The following is a 9,927-nucleotide window of genomic DNA, read 5'->3' on the forward strand; positions in this document are numbered from 1 at the left end:
TTTTTGAAAAAACTTTTGCGAAGAATATTTTCTAAAATAAGTTAAACTTTGAAAGTTTAGCCAAACAAGTTAAGTGTGTATCTCAAACCTGACAAAGATTATCATCTCATCATATTGTGTATTCTTTGCAATTTAAAATGTGTAATTCTTTCCACTCATCCAAAATTTAATAATTTGTGTATCTTAAATCAGATAAATTGAGACAGATAAAATAATATATTTTACATGAAAATTATCAGGTCGTGATACTGAATCTCCTGAGGCAATAACCGGATCATACGTTCTTCCGAGGGACCTATGCATTGCATGGAATCCTTCTCCAATGTCATAGCCATCACCTTGATAATCTACTTTAAAAAAAGGATTTAAATTCTAAACATATACTTATAGATATCTATTCATATACATATCAAGAAATGTGTTCCAAGAATAGATCGATTACCCATCATCAAAGGTTAGAGGATGAGAAAAGAAAGATATCTCGTATGATATAACGTAATCATATTATGAACGACAACAACGACTACCCACTCCATTCCCTTATAAAAGGGTTTAGGGAGGATAGAATGTACGCAAATCATACCTTTACCTTAGAGTTGAGGTAAAAAGGTTGTACAAAAGATATAGACACAATAAACAAAAACAACAGATCATAGTCGTAGAACACTACTACAATATAACAAAATAATACTACAATCGGACTACACAAAACACTAAATAGTATCAGAGAGAAATGGTACTATACACCTTGCAATTTCCCAAAGGCTATTGAGGGTAGAAAGAGGATTATGACAAAACAAGTTAAGAAAAACAAAGAGTACGTTTGTGATTCATGGCTTCAAAAGAGAGGGGAAGGAAGATCAAAATGTAGAAAAGGGAATTAATTTCTTAATAATATTGGGTGATTATATTAATCAATAAGCTTATATGCTTCCCCTTTTATAATATTCCTCAAGGGAGCAATGATAAAAGAAATTCATAAGTATGTGGACCCTTTAATGTTTGAATTGTTTTCACTTTCATTTTCCCATTTCTAAGGCTTGACTAGGAGTCTTTTTGGCTGACATTTTGGGGTCATTTGGTGGAATTTATGCATGAATTTGAGTGGTTTTTTTATGGAATTAAAAATTATTTTACTAGGAAATTTCATTATATTGAGGAATTATGTGGAGTGTGGACCCTTTGCTGTTAGAAAATTCTCAATTTCTTCTAAGCAACTTCCATAACAATACACTGTTATATGTTTTAATTACTCAACAAAACAATATTTTAATAACTACATATTTTATCACATATAACTATATTTGCTTCTAGATAGATATATATGACGAATGTATCTCGCCTCTCTTGTCTCTCTACTATTCTGAATCTAATTTACTACGCACTCTGCATAGCTACATGCTTAAAAAAAAAAAAGATGAACAAGAAGAAAAGGTACACCTATACAGATACATGTATCTATGCATAGATCAATTTTATCGATTTTACAAAAGTGATTTTATCCTTCCATAACTAAATAAAAACTACATAATATTATTATTATTATTATTATTATATATATATATATATATTTATAGGTTTATTTTCTATCAAGCATAACAAAATATATTATATTTTACACCATAAAAATCACTAAAGAATTTTGGGATCCTCTAGGCACATATATAGTCCTAGTCAAGCCAGTCCAATCAATCCTTATTTGGAATTAGTCCTCATACTCCAGTCTATTCATTATCTGCAAAAATATAAAGAAGAAAGAGTTTAAATAATGGATCTTTAATATAATCTTGGAAAACATACAAGTTATACAAATTATTAGTGTAAATAATTTTTAGGTATATATAATACAACAACAATAAACTCAGTATTACCACATAGTGGGGTTTGAGGAGGGTAAAATGTACATAGTCCATATTACTATCTCCGAAGAAATAGAGATGTTGTTTCCGATAGACCCCCGGCTCAAAACAAAGAGCAATAAACACAGTGGTAATAAAATATGCCACGGGATGAAATAACAAAAAAGAAAACACCCACTACGTAGTTCTCTACACTATCACGTTCACACACACCTCACCCCCAACTCTTCTATGACTACTAGCACAACTGCAATCAAAGCATTCCTAACTACTAGCTACATTTCACCCACCCGCACTAGTCCTCTACCCTTTCACATCCTCCATAACTTCCTATCTAGGATCATGTCCTCAATAAATTGTAGCTGATTCATATTATGTCTAATTACCCCCCTCCAATATTTCTCCGACCTACCTCTATCCCTCTTGAAACCATTCAAAGTCTACCTCTCACACCTACAAATTGGGGCATCAATGTCCCTCCTCATCACATGACCAAACCTCACTTCTCGCAACTTGTCTTCCATCGAAGCTACACTCACCTTCTCCCGAATAGTCTCATTCCTAATCCTAATTCCCCTAGCAAGCCACACATCCAACACAACATTCTCATTTTCACTACCGTCAACTTCTGAATATAAGCGTTCTTGACTGACCAACACTCCGCCCCATAATACATTATATATTTAGGTATGTATAATACATATATATATTTGCGAACTTGATTTCAATGCTCAAATTAAATAATTTACTTATATGTTTATGGTTCATTGTGGGGTATATATTCACTCTGATAAATAAAATAATTACTTACAACAATAGAAGTGTTTTTTTAGTAGGAGGGGAAGATATTTTGAGAACTGAAAAAAAGTAGATTCTCTTTGAAGTATTTCTTTAAGTAACATTTTTGAGAAAATATATTTAGAAATACTTTATGAAAATTAGGTAAAATATTAATTATTGCTAAAAGATATTTTTTAAATTGACTAGTCAAATCAAACTGTTTCTCACCAAAAATATTTTTTTCTGAGATTTCTTTCGTGAAAATTTTTTTTCAAGATAAGTTAAACTCTAAAAGTTTGACCAAACAGGTTAATTGTGTGTCTCAAATCGGACAAAGATTACCATCTCATCATATTGTGTATTTGTGTTCTTTGCAATTTAAAATGTGTAATTCTTTCACTCCTTCAAAATTTAATGAGTGTGTATCTTAAATCAGATAAATTGAGACAATAAAATAACATATTTTACACGAAAATCACTAGGTGGTGATAAATCAACATAAAATATTCGGTTAACTATCAAAATTATTAGTGCACATAAATTGGAATGTGGCAGAGCAAGACATAAAGTAACAAATATATTTAAAAATGAGATAAAAAATATTAAAAATTACAATAATTAAAAATTTAAATTATTTTAATAATTGATTATCTGAATTCTATTTATGTCATATAAATTGATATAAAAAAAATAGTTAGCACATACCATCGATATCTAGTATTGTGAGACAATAATTGAAAATATATAGTTTTACTATTAATTAAAATACAAAGATAATTACATAAAATATTACCTGCTGGTGGACCTCCATATCCATACTGAGCGGTTCCAGAGTGATTCGGTCGCATTTGCATTTTACTGACTGCACCAACACCTATTATTCAAATGGAATTGAAATTATATATATCTCGAATTAATAGGTCACGTAATTAAAATTTTATATATTTAAATTGTGAAAATAATCTCTTATAAAAAAAAAAAGAGTAAAATTATACATGGTCTTTAAAAACACTCAACATTTGGCAAATACCTCAACTCAATAAGATAAGTAATTTTTTTTTTTAAGAAATAAATATTTTTAACTTCTGAAAAGTTTGATCAATTAATAGGCTATTAGTCAATGTGTATTAGAACGAAAAATAGTTGTTATGTGGGCCAAACATGTTCTTTTTTTTTTTTTTTTGGGGAGAGGGGGGGCGTGTAGAAAAAATAAAATACGTAACAAAATTTCTTAAAATTCCAAATCCAATTACAAAACTCATGAAAGATATAAAGCATAAATAGAATAAATCAAAAAGAAATATATCAAAAAAAAGAAAAAACAATAAAAGTGTTTTAGTACAAATACATATATATATATATATAAACGAACTTGTTTACTGAAAATTAATTTAGAACAAAATAAAAACAATTAGACCAAAGTGAAGGATTGATAACAAACCTGATAATAATTTTCCAGATGTCATTGTTGAGGATAGACAAAAAAGTAAGACAAAAAAAGAGTATGAATAATGTTTTGTGATTCATAGCTTCAAAGAATTGGAGAAAAATGAAAATTCTTTATAATATGATGTGTTTAATTAATAAGCTTATACTTACAATTTTTCTATGGCGCAGGTGTCTCGCACATGCAATGTTTGATTATTTAAAATTAAATAATTTTTAAAGATTCTTCACACTTTAATATAATAATGTAAATATAAATATAAATATATATTTTAGTGTAAGCACATATATATTTTACCATCAAAAGTTTCAAGTGGTTGATGGATCATCACTTTTGCGTTTGTCTTAGACACATCAATTTGAATCATATTTGTGGTACAATTATTTTTCTCTTTTTATTTAAAACTTTTTTAAAATTTAATATTTCTTAATTTTTTTTTTATTCTAACGCTTGTATATTGATTGTAGATTTTTCAAGTCTTCCTAATATCAAATTTAGTTTGTTTAGAATTCTGAAACTATTGAAAAAAAATATTAGTTGTCATTCATTCTGATAGCTTCTAATAAGGAAAGGTTTTACCATAAACAAACACTTTTAATGAAGGACAAAAAATTTAAACAATATTTCTAAGGTCTTCACACTTTTAATAGATTATAAATATAGATATATATTATAGATATAGATAAATATAAATATAGATTATAGATATAAATTAAAAATATGTGGACTTGATTTAATATTGGAAAACCGTCACTACTTTCTTTATGACCCTTTTATCAATTTAGCATTAAACTACAATTAAGAGATATAGACAATAAACGAAAATGACAAATAATCGCAAAACACTACTACTACAACATAATGATACAGAATTAAACTTAAAAAAAAAAAACACTAGATAACATCAGAAATTCAAAAACAAGAAATTATAAAAGTAGTCCTACAAATTTAGGAAATATGTAAATTCAAAAAAAAAAAAATTATAAAAAAATCATAATAAAATAATAATATACACCTTGCAATCTCCCAGAGGCTATTGAGGATAGAGAGAGTATGACAAAACAATATAAGAAAAACAAAGAGAATGTTTTGTGATTCATGGCTTCAAAATCAAATTGGAGAAAAGGGAATTAATTTCTTAGTAATATTGGGTGATTATATTAACCAATAAGCTTATATGCTTCCCCTTTTATAATACTCCTCAAGGGAACAATGATAAAACAAAGTATAACTAACAAAAATATGTGGACCCTTTAATGTTTGATTTTATTTTTACTTTCACATTTTCCCATTTTTTAAGGCTTGACTTGGAGTCTTTTTTACTGACATTTTGGGGTCATTTGGTGGAATGTATGCGTGAAAACTTGAGTGGGTTTTATGGAATAAAAAAATTATTTTACATAAAATGTGGAGTGTGGACCCTTTGTTGTTAGAAAATTCTTAATTTCTTCTGAGCAACTTTCATAAATATACACTGTTATATGTGCTAATTATTCAACATGACAATAGTTTATAAACCTCCATTTTAACAACCTCTATTTTTACACTTACTTACAAATTGAGTATAAAATTCATTTCAAATACCTTAAATATTTTTTTATTTAAGTTAAATTTTCAATTATAAGTTAACAAATACAAATTCAATGAACTCCAATCAAGAGTTTGAATTAATTTCACAAACTTCCATGATCCTCTATCCATTTGTTATTTTTCAAGCTTCAATGAATGGAAGATCATGAAAATTTGTGAAATTAATTCAAATTCTTGATTGGAGTTCATTGAATTTGTATTTGTTAACTTATAACTGAAAATTTAAGTCAAATAGTAAAATATTAAAGTTATTTGGAATTAATTTTATGCTCAATTTGTAAGTAAATGTAAAAATAAAGGTTGTTAGAGGTTGTAAACGGAGGTTGTTAAAATAGAGGTTTATAAAGAAAAGAAAAAGGAGAATAGAGTTGAAAAAGAAGAAGAAGGGGAAGAGAGAGGGAACAAGGGGGAGGGGGTTGTTTTCTTTTTTATGTGTTTATTTATTTTAATATTTAATATTTTTTATATATTAAAATGACGTGGAAGATGACATGACAGCTGACGTAGGATGAGTGTGTTACACTCACCGACAAAGTGTTTAAAATATTATTTTTTTGTGAGTTCAATGGTGCAGGTGACAAACATGTAAGTAGGAATATCACATTACAAAACGGATATAGTACATGGATCCATCGAGCCATTTGTCATTCACAAATTCATCAATCCACTATCAATAACCTCCATATCTTTCCTCAAATCCTTCATTCATTTACTTCCCTTCTCTCTTCACTCTCTTTACAACAACCCACCCACCCCCATTTCACTCACTACGTCACCTCAATTTTCAGCCTCATTAACAACCCATCAACTTTCTATTACAACGCCGTTTTCTCCCAACACTTCCTTCTTTCACTTGCTCAAAATGCAGAGAATGTTAGTTCCACCTGATTCGTATACTTTCCCTTTTATTCTTAAAGCTTGTGGGTTATTGAATTCGTTGTTTCTTGGAAAGATCGTTCATTGTCAAGCGTTGAATTTTGGGTTTTTAGTTGATGTGCTTGTATGTAATAATTTTGTTCATGTGTATAATGTGAATGGTAGTATTGGGGATGCATGCAAGGTGTTTGATGAAAGTTGTAGCTGAGATGTTTGTTTATTTTTAATTATTTTAATATAAAATTAATCAAAAATTGACCCCCAACTCGCACCCTAGGCGCGTGCTTGCACGCACTTTGTCTTAGTTAGCCATTTTAATGCTATATAGGTCTGGTCAACGGTCAAAGGAGTTAAAATATTATTTTCTAGTAGGTTCAAGGGTTCAGATGAGAAACATGTAAGTAGGAGTATCCACATTAAAAAATGGACATAATACAAGAGTCCACTAAACTATTTTGCCTAAGTATATATTTTACTAGATATAATTTGCCTCTACATAAAAATCACTAATGAATTTTGGGATCCTTTAGGCATATAGTCCTAGTCAAGCCAGTCCAACCAATCCTTATTTGGAAGTAGTCCTTATAGTTGATTTTCTTTCTTCTTTTTTTTTTAGCAATTAAATCATAATTTCTCAGTAGACAATTAAATGACCTTGGTAGTTATTGGAAATTAAAACTATTTAGCGGATTGAAGCTCTATTGTCACCTTATGTGGATTGCAAGTACATTAAAAATGTAAAAAAAAAAAAAATGGATGAAATTGTTTTATAGTAATTATCAATGTAAAATTAGAAAGCATAAGTGAATAAAAAATAAAAGAATTTGTTTCGATTGAGTTATATAGTAAAATAAATGGATCGTTGAGGGGAGTACTTTGATTCTAAAATTTGGAGCTATTTAGATAGTATTTGAGTTAGTTTTGGATCGAAATTTCAACCCTAAGTCGTTAATGTTCGAAGCTATAGTTGAATTTTATCCAAACTGCATTATAATTATATGAAAATTATTTTAAGTTTGCATGTTATTGTAGTTGTATTAAATTTATATGAGGGTTCTATAAAATGTTTTTCTTAATTCATTATATGCATACTTCATATTTTCTTAACGCAATTTTTATACTCGAAATTATGAGCAAAATTCCCAGCATTGAGTGGCATCCGAAACCAGATTTTTTTCTTCAAAAAGCTAACATAAAATTTATACAAAACTTATAAAGTTATTACGAATTTCATATTGATTTTATATAGTTTTTATACACGAAATTGTGAGCGAAATTACGCCTTGTGAGTGATCGTAATAGTGATTTAGTATGTGTTTTGAACAAGAACTCCCGTTATGTTTGGTAAACGAAAATGTCCTACTATGTTACACAAATATGCGTCTTATTTTGTATATATAAGTTTTTTCCTACTGTAAAGTTGTATATTTAGACATTAAAATGGGCCCATCTTTTATTTTTAAGGAAAAATTACAGAAACTAGCAACCTTAAGATCTTAATTACAATTAATAACAACACTTTCTCAAAATTACAACTTATGTCAAAACTAACAATATTTTAACTTTTCTAGAGTTAAGCACATGAATTCCACCAACTTTACCTATTTTTAAGCAATTTACCTATTTCTAGATTTCACCAATTACTTTTCCTTTATCTATTTTCAAGCAATTTATCCTATTTTCAAGCAATTCACCTATTTCAGTTTCCTCCATTCTAACGTTTTTTTTTTTTTTTCAAAATCGCTATTTGCTCTCTAATTTTGGATAAACTTGTTTCCCAATAATTAAGGGAAGATGATTTTACAGTTAATGCATGTTTTTTTTTCATATAACTTCTTTTTTGTAAAATAATTTCGACATTTTTCAACCTTCTTCTGCGATTTTTTTTTTGCGGTTTGAAATTTTTGGAGTTACGCGATAATGCCAGTACATACAAATCTTAGTAGTTCAGTTAGTGGAATTCCACCAATGAATTTTAGGTCCGATGAACTACCATCATTTAGTTTTGGTTTAACACAAGATGAAGAAATTAACTCGATTTCTACTAATTTTCAGTCTAAGGGAGGTGTTGGCAAAATAGAGGTGAGATCGAATCAGCGTAACGATATGAAAAAGTTGTGGAAATCATGAAACGGAAAAAATTGAGAAAATCTTCATCCCCAAAACCCACAAAAATTTAAAAATCGATGAAGAAAAGAAAGTCGGATGAAAAAAGAAAATCTAGTAAAATTTCAAGTCCTGTTTTTTATCTGATTATGAATCTGAAGAAGAGAAAGTGGAAGAGGTATTTTTCTATTTGTAAAATTTTATAATTTCTGGACAACATGTTCATATATGTATTTTATACATACAATTTATAAGGTGTGTATGTAGTTTTGAGTTTTGTTAAGATATGAAATTGCAGTTGCTAATAGGATGATATGTATCTGTTATATCTTTAAGATATGTATTTTGTATTTAGGTTTGTTACTGATAAGATTTGTATTTCTTATGTATAACATATTTAATATATGTATTTTGTATTTAAAATATGTGTAGGATATTTGTATTAGTTACTGAGAAGATTTGTATTTGATGTCCAGTTGTATTCTTTTCTTGGTAACTTAAATTTTGGACCATTCATGTATTCATAAAATTTTATGCATTTGTATTTTAATTTTTTTGGACTGTATGGTCATATATGTATTTTATATATACATTTGATAAATTATCTACTTATGTGAGAGTTTTTGTTAAGATATGGAATTGTAGTGTGGAGATATGTATTTGTTATTTTTAAGATATGTATTTTGAATGTTGTAATTATATGTTATGCATTTGTTACGATTTAGATATGTGTAGACACGTAATTTTGTCCCTCCCGAAGTCTAATTTTATTCATTTTTAGTTCACCTTACCATGTGTCCAACCCCATGTAGTTATATCCCACAAAATATAAAAGATAAACAAAAACAATACCTCTAACTAATTTATCTTATCCTAACAACCTACCCAATCAAAAGCTTCCACCTCACCACCACCCCTCACATTATATTTATTTTTTCTTAACCAACTCATAAAAAGAACAAAATAAAAGAGGCCCACCACAAACAAATTGGGGGGGGGGGGGGGGGGGGGCTTCTTTTTTTTTTAATACATATATACATCATCACATTCAAGGAGAGGGAGCTGATGGAGGAACCCCACTTTTCCCTTTGATTTGTTTCTTCTTGATTTAGTACATATACTCATCTTCTCAAAAATACCAAAGGGGGCAGATAATTTCCATTCCAGCAAGAATACACTCCTTCACTGAATAAGCACACAACACACAGTAGAATGGAGAAATGGGAGACGGGAGAGAGATCGAAAAAGGAAATCGCGAGTTAGAAAGAA

The 9,927-nt window shown here is 28.8% G+C and overlaps 1 long non-coding RNA gene across 1 annotated transcript; it reads right to left on the reverse strand.

The window, feature by feature from the left end:
• Positions 1-419: 419 nt before the first annotated feature.
• On the reverse strand, positions 420-5,256 carry LOC107847165. Its single transcript, XR_001667334.2, has 3 exons — positions 5,102-5,256; positions 3,433-3,513; positions 420-1,735 (listed from the first exon to the last, which is right to left on the reverse strand). It is a non-coding gene; the product is annotated as an uncharacterized LOC107847165 (long non-coding RNA).
• Between the last annotated feature and the right edge of the window lie 4,671 nt (positions 5,257-9,927).

The sequence above is a fragment of the Capsicum annuum genome, chromosome 11 (assembly GCF_002878395.1).
Source record: "Capsicum annuum cultivar UCD-10X-F1 chromosome 11, UCD10Xv1.1, whole genome shotgun sequence".
NCBI lineage: Eukaryota > Viridiplantae > Streptophyta > Magnoliopsida > Solanales > Solanaceae > Capsicum > Capsicum annuum.